We start from the raw sequence: 18,412 nt of genomic DNA, 5'->3' as shown, positions 1-18,412 counted from the left end.
AAAAAAAGAAATAAGAGATTAGGAAGGACAAAAGGAGGGAGGGGAGAATGGAAGAAAAGAAAGGGGAAGGGGAAAAGGAAAAGAAAAATTTTGTGTTCAGGGATAGAAGAATTAGAATTGTTAGAAGTTCATAATGCTCAAAGTGATCTATCTATAGATCCAACACAGCCTCTACCAAAAATTCGTTATAGAATTAGAAAAAAAAATCATTTATATCAAATTACAAAAGCTCCAAATAGTCAAAGTCAAGCTGTAGTAATCATGCCAGCATGGTACTGGCGCTGACACAGACAGACACACATCGGGGTTGGCGGGAGCCCACTTAGATGGTCCCACAGGTAAAGGCATTTGCTGCCAAGCCTGATAACCTGAGCTACCTCCTTAGAATCCAGAGTAAAAAGGAGAAAACTGATTTCTATAAGTTGTCCTCTGACTTGCTTCCACATCCCTGCGATGACATGCGTAGCAACCCCCAAAATAAATGTGATAAAAAATTTAAATAAAACATCAAACACACATATTCCTAGAAGTGAACTATACAACTAAATCCAAGTGACTTTTATAAAGGTGCTCAGAACACATATTGTCTTGTCAATAAATGGTGCTGGAAAACAGGATATCTGCAAGAAAAAGGATGAAACTAAATTCCCACTTCCTGCCACGTATAAAGAGAACTGAAATGGACGAAAGGTGTGGATGCCAGGCCTGAAGCTGAAACTACTAGAAGGAGACAGGAAAGGACTCTGGGATGACAAGAACTTCCTGGATGGCATCCTGGTTGACTCTGTGAAGGTGACACAGCCTAGTGCCACCTGAGAAGGGACTTTCACTTGAGGGGATTGGCCTGCGGGGATTTTCTTGATTATTAATTGGAGGGGGGAGGCCACTGTGGGAGCTAGCTGATAAGCATAGGTCTGCAAGTAATCCAACAAGCAGTCTTTCTCATTCAGTTCCTGCTTGAGCTCCTACCCTGACTTCCCTCTGACAGACAGTAACCAGTAAACTGAATTTAACCCTTTCTTCCTATAAACTACCTTTTATCAGAGTTTTTTTTTTTTTTTTTTCACAGCAATGAAAAGTAAGTCAAGGAAGATAGGATGCTGACAACACAGAAAACAAAGGCAAAATTAGACAGATAGATGGGGGCTGGAGAGACGGTCGGTAGTTAAAGAGAGCTTGATGCACACCTGCTGCTCTTACAGATGACCAGTTCTGTTGTCAGTACCCATGTCTGGCAGTTCACAATTACCTGGAACTCTAGTTACAGGTGACCCGACACCATGACGGGCACCTGCAAGCACAAGTACATACACACACAGACGTACACATACAGACAGAAGAAGGAAGAAGGGAGGGGAGAGAAGGGAAAGGAAGGGAGTCCATCAAATTAAAAAGGCTTCTGGGGAAGGTAGAGGATTAGAGGCTGCATTGTAAGACAGTGCAAAAGAATCAGGGATAAGAACTGATTCCAAAAAGGAAAAAACATTGGGAGTTCACAAAGGGGGTGTGATAGGAACAGCCAAACAGTTCAGAGAAACAGGAAAAAAAAAAAAAACTGAGCAAAAGACCAGAGCTGCCCCAAGGACCTGAGGATGGACAGCCAATGTAAGGAGCATGAATTAACATGCTACTGTCCCCAGAAAGACATCCAAGGGATGCAAATGTGGAGAACAAGACAGCTGGGGGGCACAGAGGATATGCTTCGCAGTGGGGCCTAGGGGGGCGGGGAGATGCCCCGAGTGGTTAGGTGCTACCTCATCAATGGAGAATCACTTTGAATCAGGTTTGATAGCCCTGAGTCCAAGGTCAATTTGTGGGTTAACTTCTGGACTGACCTATCTGCCATGAGGATCACTGCTGTGGAATCTGGGAACTATGCAGTTCCAGTGGATTATATCATGTCCACAACCACACCTCTCCAGGGGGGTGATGAATATTTGGTATGTCTGGAGTATGGAGATAGGTCTGCTTGACAGATCTCAGTGCTGGGGTTTCCTCCTCTACACCTGCTAGCTACATCAATATAGCCGCTAGAAGGGTCTAAACACTGGAGTCTTGGGGAGGGTGGGAGCACCTGCCTAGACAAGGCTGTAAAGCTAAACTATAGGCAACAAAGGCCCTGGGAGTGCACCAAAGGAAACTACTACTGTGGAGACAGCTCTGGAGGACATCTGACACTTGTCCAGCACAGGCACACTAGTACATATCACAGGAAACACTGTCCCTGCCTCATGCTTCAGCCACCTGACAGACCCAGAAAGAAGCTCCTCCAAAACTTGTTTCCCCTTGTGTTTCCTGTTTTCTCTCTTCTGCTGTAAGCTTCAGTGTTTTTGCTTTGTCTTACTTCTTACGTAGACACAGTAGGTGTGCATGTTTGCATGGCATGTGGAGGCAAGGCAATCTCAGGTGTCTTTCTCAGGAATGCTGCCACCCCCTTTGTGTCATTCATTGTCCTAAGCTCACTAGTTAAGCTAAAATAGCTGGCCAGCAAGCCTAAGATCTTCCAGTCTCTGGCCTCCCCAGCACTGGGATTACATCCACGATGCCCAGCATTCTTACACAGATGCTAGGGAGTTAGCTCAGGTCTTCCTACTTGAGAAGCAAGCGCTTTACTTGACTGAGACCCTAAACTTCTTTATCTATTCTTTTTCTACTTTTAAAAGAAAAGAGTTTATTTATCATGTATACAGTGTTCTGCCTGCATATATGAATGAATGACAGAAAGAGGACACCAGACCACATTACAGATGGTTGTGAGTCACCATGTGGTTGCTGGGGAATTGAACTCAGGACCTCTGGAAGAACAGCTACCAGGGCTGTTCTGAGCCATTTCCCCAGCCCCATCTTATTATTTTTTAGGTTCTTGTATTTTATTTATTCAGACAAGGGTTCAGAGCCCTAGCTGGCCCCAAATTGAAATGTGGCCTTAAATTCCTAATCCTTCTACCTCTGCCTCCCAAAACCTGAGATTACAAGTGTGCACCCAAGTCCAGTTTTTTACAAGAGACTGTTTTCTTTCTTCCACTGTATGGGCCCCAGCGATCCGATTCTGGTTGTTAGGCCTGGCAACAAGCACTTTTACTGGCTGAGCCACCCTGCCAGCACTCTACATTTTGGATATGAAGAGACTGTAGAAGATGGGCTGAGCACTGGGGGCTTCAGTCTGGCAGTTCTTAGGTGGAAAACAACTTTTCCTCCCAGAAAGACATATGGCATCTAGAGACATTGGGTTCAAAGGGGTATGTTACTGGTATCTGGTAGGTAGAATCAAGGGACGTTGTTAAACATTCTACAATGAACATCAAGAGAATTATCTGCCACCAATTGCTAAGTGTGAAAAAAAAATGCTCCAGAGTTAGTCTGTCTGGTCTTAAGCTCACAATCCATATAGCTTCTGACAAGTTAATTATCTTTGGACTTATTGTTCTCATCAATAGATTACAGTACCTACTGATTTGTTGTCAGAATGAAGTATATGAGAAAGGGGTTAATGCAGGTGTTAGACAGAACATCTGAGCAAAGTGTGAGACTGCTGGGGCTGTCCCCATCCAATTCCCCACAATACACTAGGAAGATTTCATCTTAAGACAGTGAAGAACGAGGAGGACCAGTTGATGCCCAGGGAAGGAATTTTTACTTATTTATTTATTTATTTTTACTTTTTTTTCCTCATGCCACAAGAGGGGTTTGGAATGGCAGGCAGGCACACTCAGGACAACAGATGGCACACGTCCGCTCTGTGACAGAATCGAACAACTTGGGACAAGATGGCCCACGCCGCTCTGTGGGTTACGGGAAATGGGTCCCAAGAATCGAACCCAGGACTTCAGGATTCGCAAGTGTCGTGCTTAACAAGCTGAAGCCACACCAGCTCCTATGGAAGGATTAAGGACACTACTGAGGCTCTGGTTCACAATGAGCCTAGCTAACATACTTAAATGCCAAGTACAGTTTGACCGCTCCCAACTTCTTACTGCGTATTTGCTGCTTACTATAAATATATGCAAACAAAAATAGTATAGATGGAAGTTTTGTCAGAGACCCTGGTTCTACAGCATTAAGTTCCAAATAACACACAGAAGCTTAATTAATTATAAACTGTTCAGCCTAGCTAGCTCAGGGCTTATTACTAACTAGCTACTTATAACTAAATAACCCATAATTCTCATTTATGTTTGATTATGTGGCTTGGTAACCTTTTCTCAATAAGGCATTCTCATCTGCTTCTGGATGACGACTGCATCTCTTGCCTTTCCTCTTCCCAGAATTCTCCTAGTAATGGTTGCCCCACCTATACTTTCTGCTGACTACTGGCCAGTCAGCATTTTATTAAACCATATGAGTGACAATCTTTACAGTGTACAAGAGCATTATCCCACACAAAATAGACTCAGAGCTGATGTGGGATTCCCCTCTGTATGCTGTGAATACCATTAGTTAATAAAGGATCTGTCTTGGGCCTGGCAGGGTAAAGTAGAGCTAGGCAGGGAAAACTAAACTGAAATGCTGGGAGAAAGAAGTGGAGTCAAGAAAAGCCATACAGCCCTGACAGAGACAGACGCTGGAACTTGACCCGGTAAGCCACAGCCTCAAGGTAATACACAGATTAATGCAGCTGGGGTTAATTTAAGATATGAGTTAGCGGGAATGGAGAGATGGCTCAGAGGTTTAAGATCATTGCCTGCTCTTCCAAAAGTCCTGAGTTCAATTCCAGCAACCACATGGTGTGCTCACAGCCATCTGTAATGGGTCTGGTGCCCTCTTCTGGCCTGCAGGCATCACACAAACAGAAAATTTTATACATAATTAATAAATAATATTTGGAAAAAAAAGATATGAATTAGCCCAAAAATACACTTAAGCTATTGGCCAAACAGTATTGCAAATAATATGTTCTGTGTGATTATTTTGGGGCGAGCAGGGCAGGAACAAGCAAGCGGCCTTCCTACAACAGAGAGCTGGGCATAGTGGTGCATGGCTGGGCATGGCAGTGCATGGTGGTACATGCCTATAATCCCAGGATTGGGAAAGGGGAAGGCAAAGAGGATCACCTCAAGGCTCATGCCATCTACATGACAAGGTCTGAAGCCAATCTAGGCTAACATGAAATCCTATCTCGAAAACAGAACTAAATAAATAAATAAAATAGACATAGGCCCCAAAATTAGCTCTCCAGCAGAATGCTGCTGAGAGGTTTGAGTCTTCTCATTGTAGGTTCACATATGTGCACCGAGAGTTTACCATTCACTAGGTCACTTTTCAAGTTACCTGTCACAGAGGAATGTCTGTCACTGAGAAAACAACTACTCTTCGAAGTGCTTTGCAATGAACTACTAGAGGAGAAATAACAATGTTTGAGTAAAAAAAAAAGTGTGCAAATCTGAGCTTGCTGCTATCTTTCCACTTTATGTTTTAGAACCAGCACCTCTTTCAGTTTTCCACAGAATGGAGAAATGAGAGCAGAAGGAAAACCCACTTTTATGTTTGTTTTTATAAGACAGAGGCTTACTCTGAAGCTCAGTCTACCTTCAATTCTTGGTGGTTCTTTACTTAGTTATCCTTTAACTCCTCACCTGTGATGAAAGGCATCGTCCCACCACTCACGGTAAGAAAATCCGTGTGTGCGTGTGTGTGTGTTCATACCCATCAGGACAGAGGTCAAGGCTGACTAGGCACAGAGATCCTCCTACTTCTGCCTGTCCATGGCTAAGATTACAGGGACCCATAGCCATACTCAATTTTTTTTTTTTTTGATTTTGGTTGTTTCGAGACAGGGTTTCTCTGTGGCTTTGGAGGAGCCTGTCCTTGAACTAGCTCTTGTAGACCAGGTCTGGTCTCGAACTCATAGAGATCCGCCTGCCTCTGCCTCCGAGTGCTGGGATTAAAGAAAGCGTGCCGCCACCACCGCCCGGCGCTTTTATTTTTCAAGGCTGCAGTGCTAATATCTGAACGCAGACTTTCACACCTGCCAAACATTTTAGATGCATTGAGCCATCTCCCCGCATACCAGGAAAGTCCTAAAACTTATAACTTACTCTGAAGACAAGGCTGGCCTCGAACTAACAGAGATCCACCTTCCTTCCTCTGCCCCCCAAGGTGAAGGCCACAGCGAGTCACCACCTACCCAGCCAGCAATTTTTTTTTTTACCCTTAAAAAACTAAAATAACTTGCAAAAGAAGATCTCCGTGTTTTAAAAGCATATTATTTTAAAAACAACAAACAACGCAGTCAAGGCTTCATAGTTTAATGATGGCATAAATTTTTTGAAGGTTTCTTTTTTGTGAAGAGTCTGACCCTGTAGCCCAGGCAGGCCTTCAGATTTATGGCACTCTTCTTCCTTTCGTTGGTGCTAGGCTTACAGGATATATTCATTGTTTTTTATTAGATCAGATGAAAGCAATATGCTGAAGACTGTATGGCTTGTTACTAGGAGTTCTTGAGGATAGAAGAATATGTTCTAAGGTTGATTAAAAGTCAAAACCATAACATAATTTCCAGATTGAGCGTGTGGGGGGGGGGGGGGTGGCTTTATACATCAGTGATCACCATAGTAACATCATGTTTTTACTACTAGGTATATTATGCAGCTCAAGATGGAGAGAACGGGCAATTACTTACTGGGTTATTTGGGGTACAGAACATGACTATCGGGATAATTCAAAATTAAATATAGATTTCACTGGAGATCTGCTTTAGCCAAGCAAAGCTGACTCAATCTTCTAGTAGCGTCAGCTGAACAAAAAATTTGTAGCTCTTATAGCCTGTTGACATCATTTGAGATAACACAAGACGGCAAGCATCATAGCTCAGTGGTTAAGGAAAGAGGACTTCAAGATGAAGAGTCTTGAGATTTCAGTTTTTGTTCTATTATGTGCCTACCTAAGTGACCACAGAATAGCTCCTGAATAAGTCCTCCTGTCCCTGGGTTTATCTCTAATTGTATTCTGCAAAGATTAATGATTTACTTATGCTTGGAATCATGGCTCACACAGAACAAGAACTTTTTCAAGTATCTGTTAAATAAAATTAAATGTATATTTGCTAGCTCTTCTCTTGTGCTAGGTGTGAAAGACTGGAAGAAACCAAGATGAGTGCATGGCAGATTCTAGCTTTTAAATCTGGCAGATTCCTGTAAGAGCTTCCCGTAAGATGTGGAATTCTGTGGCAGTCTAGGGGTCCTAAACAGAGCTCGGGGACAATCACTGGTGCCTCTGGTTATCAGAGACATCAGGATGATGAGCTAACAGCACAAAGAATAGCAGGACTTATCCACCCAGGTTTCCCTAAGCTACTCGCCAGTAACCTGGGCATAGAAGAGCAGCTCACAGGGATGAAATCAGATTTTCTAACAAGGCAATGAAACCTAGCTCTTCTGAGTGATGATTCCCAAGACCCTTCCGGGATAAGCAGGGAGAAATCCTTTCATCATGAGTTTATAGTTTTTATTATCAATTACTATATAAATAATTTCCCCCCTCAATAGGTACTTACTCTGGAATATTTATTTTACAGAACTACCTAAGCATCTTTTTTGAACCTTTAACAAATCTAATGCCCCTAATGAAGTATTTAAGCCCATAAATCTCCAAATTGCCTGGAAATAATAAGAGGAAGAGAAGATATTGTGTCCTCCGAGCCACATTCCAGCTGTGATTAGAAGCGATCTCAGCACATACCTTCATGGGGACTTGATTTCAGAGACAGTCTCTGGAGGTGCTTCTTGGTCAGGAGCAGCTCTCAGACAGGACTCTGGAAGATGCCATAAACCACCAGGAAACCCTCGGAACACATTCATGTCCTCTGCCTTCCCTCAGCTCACAGCCTGCTTCCTGGTAGGAGACAAGATGAACGCTGTGCTGGGTTGACTGTTAAAAAACCATCTTCCCACCCCCAGCCCCACTCTCGGGGCCCTCCTTCTCCTTTCCAAGGCTCTGGAATGTGTCACATGGGGGAATGGATCATGTGGCTTGGGGGGAAATGTGGCCATCGGCTCTCTCCCTTCCCCCACTTCCTTTTCCGGAGCAGGCAGCAGATCTCTGACCTGATTGGCTCCGATCAGAAACATCTCCATATGAAAAGGGCACGATCAGCCCAGCAGACCTCCAGCCTTCCTCACTTTCCTTTCTTTCACCAGGGTAATTTCATCCTGAGCTTTCCGAGTTGCTTCCCAGAGAAAGATTATACTTTTTCTCAGATCCCTCATTCCCTTTCATATTACCAGCATCCGGACGTGACTATGCGCGCCTACTCTATCTTGGGGGCACCCTTAAGAGCACAGCTGGGCGCAATGGAGTAAGGTATTCCAGCACCTACGGACAGCATTACCTTCCCTTCAGCCCCTCCTTAAAGCCATTTCTCTATTTCAGGTAAATAAAAATTTTTTAAGGCTTTTCCCCTGAAGCTTTTTTTTTATATATTTAAATATAAATAACCCACACCATGTAATTAGGGGCTCTAACTTCCTTTACTTGTCAACTTACTCTTATTTAGGATAACAATAATTTAATTTCACTAAATCCAGATCTGCCCTCTAGCCCCCATCCTGCAATCATTCCCCCGCCTCTACCTCTTAAATACATTCTTCTTTGGGGTTTTGTTTTGTTTGTTCGGGGGGGGGGGGATTTCAAGATATAGTGTAGACTATACATGTGTTTCCTCATCTCTACTTGTGGGAAAATCTGCATCAACAAACAGGAATGCTGGGGTGTGATATAAGCCTAGATGTTTTTGGCTCGGTCAGTGGGCCTCAGGCAGAAGCTAACTGAAGAGGCAGGAACGAGAGCCTGGCTGCAGCTAGTCTGTGTGGGTCTATCCAGCTTTGCTGACGTCCTGGTTGCCATGGTACTAGGTAACTGCTGAGGGGGACTATTGCTTTCCAAACCGGTCCGCCAGGGACCCCTGTAGTCTAAAGAAAGGGGGAAAAGAACCTAATTGTTGAAGAGCTTCAGCTAGCATCTGCAGAAGACCAAATCTACCTTGTGGATTTCTTCCTGACTGGACTGCTGAAGCACTCACACTGCAGAATTCTAAGGGACCCATGGTCCAACCCTAAGACAGTAAAAAGTTCTCTCCCCTCCTCCCTTGCTTCCTTTCTTAAAAATCTACTAAAGATGTCAGCTGTGTTAGAGTATCTGAGGACTGCTTCCACAGCACGGTGGGAAGCACACAAAAAAGGCATTTCTCTTTGAGACTACATAGAAGTGGCCTTTTGGAAGCCACTTCCACTCATGTAATTCCTAATAGCCTATTGCAGAGATATGTATGAATACATCTGAAGTTGACCGTGAGAACCAGTTTGCAAATACTTTGCCATTTTACAGGTAAAATAAAAAATACAATTTGACAGAGACTGCTAAGTTGATTTTTAAACATCAATTCAGGTAAAAATTGAAGGGCATTAGGATTATCCCAAATCGGGAATTTAAAGTAGCTATTCCCTGGCTGGCAAGACAGTTCAGGGTGTAAAGGCCCTTCTGACCTGACAACTCAAATCCATTCCCAGGGTCAACATGCAGAACAAATGCCAGATACTTGTCCTAGTGACCTACACACCTACACACAAGCACTCCTCCCGCCCTTCCTCTCTCTTCTCTCTCTCCGCCATCCCTCCCTTCCTCTCTCTCTGAGAATAAGTGTCTGGAGAGAGAATGGGCTTTGCTGCTTTACCAGGAGACCAAGCTCAGTCCCAGCACCTACAAAGTGGCCTGTAACTCCAGTTCCAGGGCTCTGACACCCTCCTGGCCTCCACAGGCACTGGACACAGACATGGGTGCACATACATTTGAGCAGTTGTATACATAAAATTTAAAAGTCTTTTTTAAAAAGTAATAAATGTAAATGTGTAGCTATATTTTTATTTCACTGGTTGACATATAACTTATTAGTTTTCACTAAGAATACAAACAAAGGCACTCCAAATATTGTTTTGGAGAAGAAATGCTGACTTGAAAGATGTAGAAAATGCAAATTTTAAAAGAAAGAGACAGACAGACCTGCAGTGGTGCACACCTTTCATCCTAGCACTCAGGGGCAGAGTGTTCAAGGCCAGTACGGTCTACAGAGTGAGTCCAGGACAGTCAGTGCTACACAGAGAAACCCTATCTCAAAAAACAAAATAGAGAGAGAGAGAGAGAGAGAGAGAGAGAGAGAGAGAGAGAGAGCGCTCCTTCCTGGCTCAATAGCCACAGCTAAAGATAAAGATCTCTTTGTGTGTGTGTGTGTGTGTGTGTGTATACAAGTGCACACATACACATCTGTGTGAGACCAGAAGTTGACATTGAATCTCTCAATCACTTAATCTCTCCTCATTATTTTCTGAGACAGGGTCTGTTTCTCATCAAACCCGGAACTCACCGATTTGGTTAGGTTGGCCAGTCAGCCACTCCAGTGTTTTAACGTGGGTGCTAGAGAGCCACTGGGTTCTCAAGCTCTTTTACTGACCAAGTCATCTCCCCAGCCCTGTATTTTCTACTTTTCTTCTAGAAAATGCTATGCTAATTCTTTTTTTATGTAAAACTCAGAATACTCTTGCTATATAGTTCTGGCTAGCCTCCAACTCATGGTCTTTCTGCCCTCGTCTCCCAGTGCTGGGTTTACAGGTAGATGCCCCTATACTCAACTATAAGAGTTAGAACATCAGCTCTTAATTTTTACATTTGCCACATCTAGGAAATTCCCTCATAAGCTAGATATTGCTTAGGTTAGGTCGTCCTCAAACTCATCATCCTCCTGTCTCAGCCTTCTAAATTGCTGGAATTACAGTCATGTGCCACTGAGCTAGGCTCTAGATGTGTTTGGCCAGTCAGCAGGCCGGCTGGTCAGTACTTATAAGAGCACCAAGAACAACCAAACTGGGAGTGGCAGTACCAACCTATACCAGCATGTGGTCAGCAGGGAGACAAGTTCAAGGTCTGCCTGGGAAACATAACAAGATTCTGTCTCAAAACAAATGAACAAAACCCACCATCAGTGATGTTCTGGGTCTATTATCAGCACTTGAGAAGCAGAAAGATCTTATGTTCAGGGTTAGCCTGGGCTACATACAAAGGCTTTATCATTAAAAACAAAACAAAACAAAACACTATACTTGCCTACTGTTACCTCAAACTTCCAACCAAGGGTTATATTCTTTGAACTTATAAACCTATTGAGAACCAAACAAAATAAGTGAATGGCTTGAACAACTGAGTAACTAATCCTTTTAACAGACAGAAGCAGGATGGTTTGTAAAGGTCCTTGCCACCAAGCCCAACTGCCTGAGTTCAAGCCCCACAACCCCTGTGGTAGGAGAGAAATGACTACATCCACACACGCACCCTGGTATGTATGTGCCCACAAAGATACACACACAGTAAGTGCAATCAATTTTAAAATAAAAAGAATCTTCCCAATTGCTTCAAACATTAAGTGAAAGAAAACCACTATCCAACTGTCCCTGGGAAATTCATTAAAATATTTGTCTGTTTTAAGTTCTCTGTCTTTTGCCTCCATGGTTTAGGTTTGACACTTTCTGTCTTGTCCATTCCAAAACCAGACTAGTTTCTCAAACTATTGTTTTGGGTTTTTTAAATTCTTCTTTCATACAATACATCCTGAGCAACCACAGCTTCCCCTCCCTCTACACCTCCCATTTCCCCCATCCCCACTTCTCCCCCAGATCCACTGCTCCTGTTTCCCTTCAGAAAAGAGCAGGCTTCTCAGTAGTATCAATTGAATGGCATAACAAGATGCAATAAGACTAGACACAAATCCTCATACCGAGGCTGGATGAGGCAACCAGTAGAAGGAAAAGAGTCCCAGGAGCAGGAAAGAGTCAGAAACACCACCTCTTGTAGTGCTATTTTATTTGTATTTTAATAAATAAAGCTTGCCTGATGATCAGAATGCAAAACTAAGCCACTAGAGGCCTGGGAATACTGGCGCACACCTTTAATCCCAATGTTTGAGATTAAATTTTCTTAAAATTTATTTTATAAGTATTATGCCTGCATGTGTCTGTGTACCATATGCACACCTAGTACCCAAAGAGGCCAGAAGGTGTCAGATCCTCTGGAACTTGAGTTACAGACAGTTGTGAACCACAGTGTGGGTGCTGGCAATCCAACCCAGGTCCTCCAGAGCTCTTAACCGCTGAGTCATCTCTCCAGCGCTCCCAGAATTAAAAAAATTTAAAAGCCAGCAAGGTGTTCACTAGTTTTATGTTCTGGCATATTAAACAAACGTGAATGTGGGTATTATCCTAAAGAAAATTAATTTTTAGTTTCCACTGTTCCTTTAAAAACATCTTGTAAGGGGCTGGAGAGATGGCGCAGCGGTTAAGAGCACTGACTGTTCTTCCAGAGATCCTGAGTTCAATTCCCAGCAACCACATGGTGGCTCACAACCATCCGTAATGAGATCTGGTGCCTTCTTTTGGCCTGCACGGATACATACGGGCAGAACACTGCATACATAATAAAATAAATAAAAGAACAAAATAAAATTTAAAAAAATGAAAAAGAGCAACCATGTTGCAGTATCAACACCTAAAAAGACAAACAAAAAACATCTAGTAAACTGGGCAGTGGTGGCGCACGCCTTTAATCCCAGCACTAGGGAGGCAGAGGCAAGCGAATCGCTGTGAGTTCGAGGCCAGCCAGGTCTAGAGAGTAAGTTCCAGGACAGCTTCCAAAACTACAGAGAAACAGAGAAACTGTATCTCGAAATAAACAAACAAACAAACAAACAAATAAATCTTGTATCTGTTGATCCTTTTATCCCTAATTAAACCTTGGGTAGTCCCATTACTTTTCATGGACATTTTACTTAAAAGACACTACTAATTGAAACATTCTTTCTGTTTTGATTTAGTTTTTGAGACAGGGTCTCATGTAGCCCAGGCTAGCCTTGAGGACTCACTGTGCATCCTGGAAAGCCACCATGCATCACTAAGTTTGGGGACTAAATTCATGGCTTCACGCGTGCTAGTTACACACTCTACCAATTGAGCTACATCACCCTAACCCCTTCTGAGGTTTGTGTAACCTTCGGTCTGCTTCTCTTCACCCAACTCCTATCTTTCTATCCCAATCTACTACTCCCTCCTGCAGAATCTGTTCTATAGCCACTTTGTACGTCTAATGACTGTGCCTCTGCGGTCTCTGGACTCTTGGCCTCCCAACCCCAACAGGGCTTAGCCATTTACCAATGTTCTTGCTAGAATGAGGCACACTAGAGCTTGCCTTTGTCTTTTCCTCTGAAACCTTCCCTAGTCCCCAGAGTGCTGAGAGTCCCTGAGGCTATCTATGCTTTTTAGGCTTTTTAGATTATCAGACTAAAGTTCTCTAATCTCAGCTGGGTCAGCTGTGGCTTGAGCAAGTCTTTTGTTCAGATCTGGTCATTAGCTGCCACACTTGCAGATGACAGACACTTCATTTGGTATAGGAAGCTGCAACTCCAATAATGACAGTCACAACGTAACCTCAATCTTCATAGCACCAGTCCCCAGATACTTTCTGTAGAGAAAAAATAATTCATTACAAAGAAAAGTCTATTGCACCTATGGAAGCTACTCTCATTAGAATTCTATTTCTAACATCCCCTAAAGAAGCAGAAAGATGGACTGGACAGCCTTATATGAAGGACCAAAACTTCACATTGGTTTAGCATGAAAACTCTGAACAAGGGCCAATAGATTTTTTTTTTTACATCTAAAAGGAAGAAAACAAAACTACCAGTCTTTTGCTAACCGAGAGGCGCAGCAGGCATCAGGTTTTAAGAGGATGGTCGAAGGAAGGGCTCAATGACTACTAAGCATGTGTTCTACCCCTAGGCTATAAACCCAAACCTCCTAAGTGCAGCTTTTTTCCAGTTGGGCCTATCTTTTTTCTTATTTTGCCCCTTATGCAAAAGCACTGGTGATCTCTAGCAGATGGAAAAATTAGTCATGAACCTCACGCATTACTTGTCTTTGGCTCACTCAAACTCATAAAAAGCACCTGGCGGGGGTGAGACGGCTCCGTGAGGAAAGTGCCGTAGGAGCTGACAACCTGGGTTTGCGCTCTGGAACCTACACAAAGGAGAGAGAGAAAAGCTGTCCCCACGTCCCCCAACACCCATGCTTTGGCATGCACAAGCCCACAGGCACATCACACTCATCAATAATAAATCAATTAAAGTTTAAAAAAGAACTACCCGAGCCAGGCACAAACCTCTCCTATATGCCTGCCTGTCGCACAAGGATTATCTTTCCTAGTGTGTATGCCTGATTCTTTAAAACACGGGGCCAAATCAATGATCATGTCCAGGGCTGCGGAGATGACTCAGAGGAGCCCAAAAAGAGGAGAAATCTCCCTCCCAGACATTTCCCATCCCCAAGTAATTTTGTTTTCACTGAGAAAGGCTACAAAGATAGGCTTAAATCTCTCTTTTCTCATCTGTCAGTAACAACAAAACCTTTGGTGTGGTCAGATCCACCTCATCCCTCTGATAGGCTTATGGAAAGGCTTTATTATTGATGCCTGTTAAGGAAGCATTCCCACCTGCCCTCTCAGAAGAGAAGACCACCCGGGCGGGCGCAAACACACTTTAATCATGCCTCCCCCAATCAATGGAGCACAACAGCTCCAGGTGGCAAGGAAACCAAGACATCTTTTGTGTTGCCTGTGCTACATCAAAGGGCCAGCTTCGGAGGTTCAAAGTCTTCCATACAGCAAATTCAGTATGTTCCTGGCATCCATAGTAATGACAACACTAACTGCTCCCCAGTTAGTATGCTTATTTCAGTGCCTTCCCTCCACAATCTACCACACCGTGCCCAACCCAAGCGCTTGCCTTTATCCCTCCAGAAAATCTTCAAATGTATAACTATGCAGATCAGAAGGTCTTAAGCCATGGATCTTAGTTTTTTCATTTTCTAGAGGGAACGCTTTAAGCAGTGGTTCTCAACCTTAATTAAAAACAAGCAAACAAACAGAAAACCGGAGCTTTTAAAAAAGAAAAATACCAGTGGAGTCTGTGCATGGTAGTGTACACAAGAAAAATATTAATGGAGCGTGAGCATGGTAGTGCACCCAAGAAAAATAACAATGGAGCATGGGTATGTTAGTGCACACAAGAAAAAATAACAATGGAGTCTGGGTATGGTAGTGCATACAAGAAAAATACCAATGGAGCCTGAGAAGAGTAGTGCACACGCACACCTTTAATCCCAGCACTTGGCACAAGAATCTTTCAAAAAAAGAAAAAATACTGATGGGCTAAGGAGGTGGCTCAGCAGGTAAAAGCACTTGCTGCCCCATACAGCAAACCTAACCTGCTGAATTCCATTTCCGGAACCCACAGAATAGAACTGACTCCATAGAGTTGTCCTCTGAGGAACGCTGTGGCAAGAGTATCCACATACATCATATTCAAACACTTACACAACAATCATAAAGACAGACTAAAGGCACTGATGCTGAGCCGCTGCAATGGCTCAGCAGGTACAAGTTTGCTGGCCAACCTGATGACCTGAGTTGGAAACCTGTGACTACAGATATGATACTGGGAAAGAGCCAACTCCTACAAGTTGTTCTGTGGCCTCTGCACACGAGCTGTGGCATGCACATACTCTCATATGTGCATACACACATATGCACACGCACACTAAATCAATCTAAAAATCTTTAAAAAAAAAAAAAAAAGAAAAGAAAAAGAAAAAATACTGCTATCTGGGAGCACCACTCCCAGACATTCTGATTTACGTGATTTAGGGTAAAGCCAAGCATCAGAATCTTTCAAAGCTCCCCAGATAATTCTAATGTGCAAGCAAGATAAAGAGCCTGTCTCAAGGCTGTCCAGTACAGACAGACTTAGGCTCCACACAGCACCCACAATTCAGTGGTAGGTTGCAAGCATGAATGTTGTCCAGGAAAGAAACTCTGTATACGAGACGCTAACTTCTATGCTGTTAAATCACAATCTTTCCAATAGTAGCGCGTTTGTCATTACACTAATTCTTTAAGAAAAGTCTGGAGAGATGGAGAAATGTCTCAGCAGTAAAGAGCACTGCTGCTCTTCCGAGGGCACAGGGAACACAATGGCGCACAAACATATAATGTGGGCAAAACACTTACACAGGAAATAAAGTAATTCTTTTGAAAAAGATATTCTTAATCTTATTCTTTTTTATTGCAATTCTTACAAAACAAAACCAAAAAACAAAACTTTATTTTATGTGCATTGGTGTAAAGGTATCAGATCCCCTGGAATTGGAGTTACAGACAATTGTGAGTTGCCATGTGGGGGCTGGGAATTGAACCCGGGTCCTCTGGAAGAGCAGTCAGTGCTCTTAACCACTGAGCCATCTCCCTAGTTCCTCTAAACAGTTTGTATATTATACAAAATACAAAAAATGGTGGATGATCCCACTCACTAACCAAGTATCTAGGCTCCAACTCAGAAATCCTCTTCTATTGTATCCATAAATTTCTCCTGTATTTTCCTGGGAATTCAGCACATGCAGCCTACAGGACAGAATATGGTCTGCCATAATACAGTGCCCTTGGGAGAACTTCCTGGGTCTACCATATCTGGCCCTTCCCTCCTCATCCCTTCCTCTCTGCATCCACCTACCAGGCTGTTTCACAACTAGGTTCGAGCAGTCCTCCGCTCTCAGACTCCTTGGGTAGCTGAGCCTATAGGTGTATGAGTTTTTATCTGGTTTCCAAGCATTTTCCTCTAACTAGATCTTTCTCCATCATTGCCAGTTTTAATCCTAAAGCATTCCATTTCTGCTGTCTTACAAATGAAGGAAGCTATATTGCTCAACTATCGGCTGGCTACTCCTTTGTTGGGCCTTACGAGGGGCCCTATCAGTCTTCCTACGTTTGCTCTACAGAGCACACAAAGGATTAGAATACATTCGGAACCATACCCAGCACACACCTGCAGTGTCAGTTACTAGGGAAGCTGAGGCAAGAGGACTGCCTGGGCCTAGATTTTGAGCCCAATGAGGCCAGTCATGATGAATTCAGGGAGATAACTCTTTCATACAGAGGGAGAAAGTCAGACACCCCACCCCCCACATCCGCGGGTTTCACATCCCCAGAGTCAGACAAAAGCAGACAAAACAAACAAACAAAAACATCCTGAGAAGAAAAATTTGCAGCTGTCCTGAATGCTTTTCTTGCCGTTCCTCCCTACACAAACATGTCACGAGTAACCTACAGATTGTTTCCAGGAAGGTGAACACAGCTTCCATGCAAATAGCACACCTTATTACAGAGGGGACTTGAGCATCATGGGATCCCTGCAAAGACCTGGAAGCAATCGCTGGGGGGTAATAAGGAATGACTGAATCCTGACTGTGTTATATAGCACCGCTCCCAGTATTAAAGTGGATTCCAAGACCTAAAGAACTGAGAGGCTATAGACTAGTAATATGTAATTTGGGGATGAGCCAATGTCGTATCTGAATAACTTGTAAGCTAAATTTCATTCAGGCTGAAGGGTGAGGCTGGTGGGAGATGGCAGGGGATTCTCTGAAAGGACACCAGGCCTTGGGAGGTACCTTTGAGACGTTGTAGGGCAAAAATCCAGTTTGCGCAGCTGTTCCACGTGCCCTGGGAGAGAAAAAAGGCCAGGTCAGAGACGCCCCACACTGCCAACATGCCGTGCTCCAGATTCTGTTCGACCCCGAGCCAACAGCTCTTGCTCATGATCCTGTTAGAAATGTTTCTGTCCCACTCGGTCATGCACTCCCATGCCACTATTAGCTGCCATAGACCAAACGGCATGTATGCACAGACACTATAGGCTAAGCTTCCTCTAGAGGTTCCTTCTAGCCTCCTTTCTCAAGCATGTGGTCCTGTCTTCGTTTACCTCTTCCATCTTTAAAATTTCCCATCTTCATCCCTCTGTATTCCCTCGGTCCACATTCACAGCCTCTCAAGGTCTTCAAGGAAAAAAAAAAAACCTTTCGTCCCTCAGACTTATCTATTTATGGTGCTCGCAGAGCTATCACTCTATACAACTAAAACTTAACATTTTATTGTAAAACCGTGATGGGCTAGCCCACTCCCGCTCTGGCTATTTGATTCGCTGAAACCTCTCAAGTATTCATGACCCGTCTACGAACAGGAAAGAGGGGGCGAGCTACAGTCGAGTGGAATTTCGAACGAAAATCCCTAGGAACGGGATGCTGTAGACTTGAACGCTGACAGACACGCCACAGGGGTCCGGATTTGGCCACCTGTGACCAAGCAGGAAGTTTTGAAACCCGTTTGCGCGCCAAAAAGCCGCACGCATGCGCACGGAGTCTCGGGGAGGGGGGCGGGGTGTGTGAAGTCACGTCCTGGCACAGGATCTCGCGTTGTCTGGGGAAAGGCCGGAGCTAGGGAGGTTTTTAATGTGGCGTTGTGGGGACCGCCCACTACCTCTTAGGGGAAAAAA

The 18,412-nt window shown here is 43.7% G+C and overlaps 1 protein-coding gene across 1 annotated transcript in view; it reads right to left on the bottom strand.

The window, feature by feature from the left end:
- The window catches only part of Gpr19 (G protein-coupled receptor 19), a 32,263-nt gene extending 14,367 nt beyond the window's left edge, over positions 1–17,896 (bottom strand). The window contains exons 1-3 of the mRNA XM_038320589.1: positions 17,843–17,896; positions 17,532–17,583; positions 7,678–7,830 (exon numbers count right to left, since the gene is read on the bottom strand). The gene's annotated coding sequence lies outside the window, so the exon portion shown is untranslated. The remainder of the gene's footprint in view (positions 1–7,677; positions 7,831–17,531; positions 17,584–17,842) is intronic.
- Positions 17,897–18,412: the final 516 nt, after the last annotated feature.

This window comes from Arvicola amphibius, chromosome 2 (assembly GCF_903992535.2).
Source record: "Arvicola amphibius chromosome 2, mArvAmp1.2, whole genome shotgun sequence".
NCBI lineage: Eukaryota > Metazoa > Chordata > Mammalia > Rodentia > Cricetidae > Arvicola > Arvicola amphibius.
Note: the sequence above shows the minus strand (reverse complement) of the source record. Positions and strands in the feature narration are given on the sequence as shown.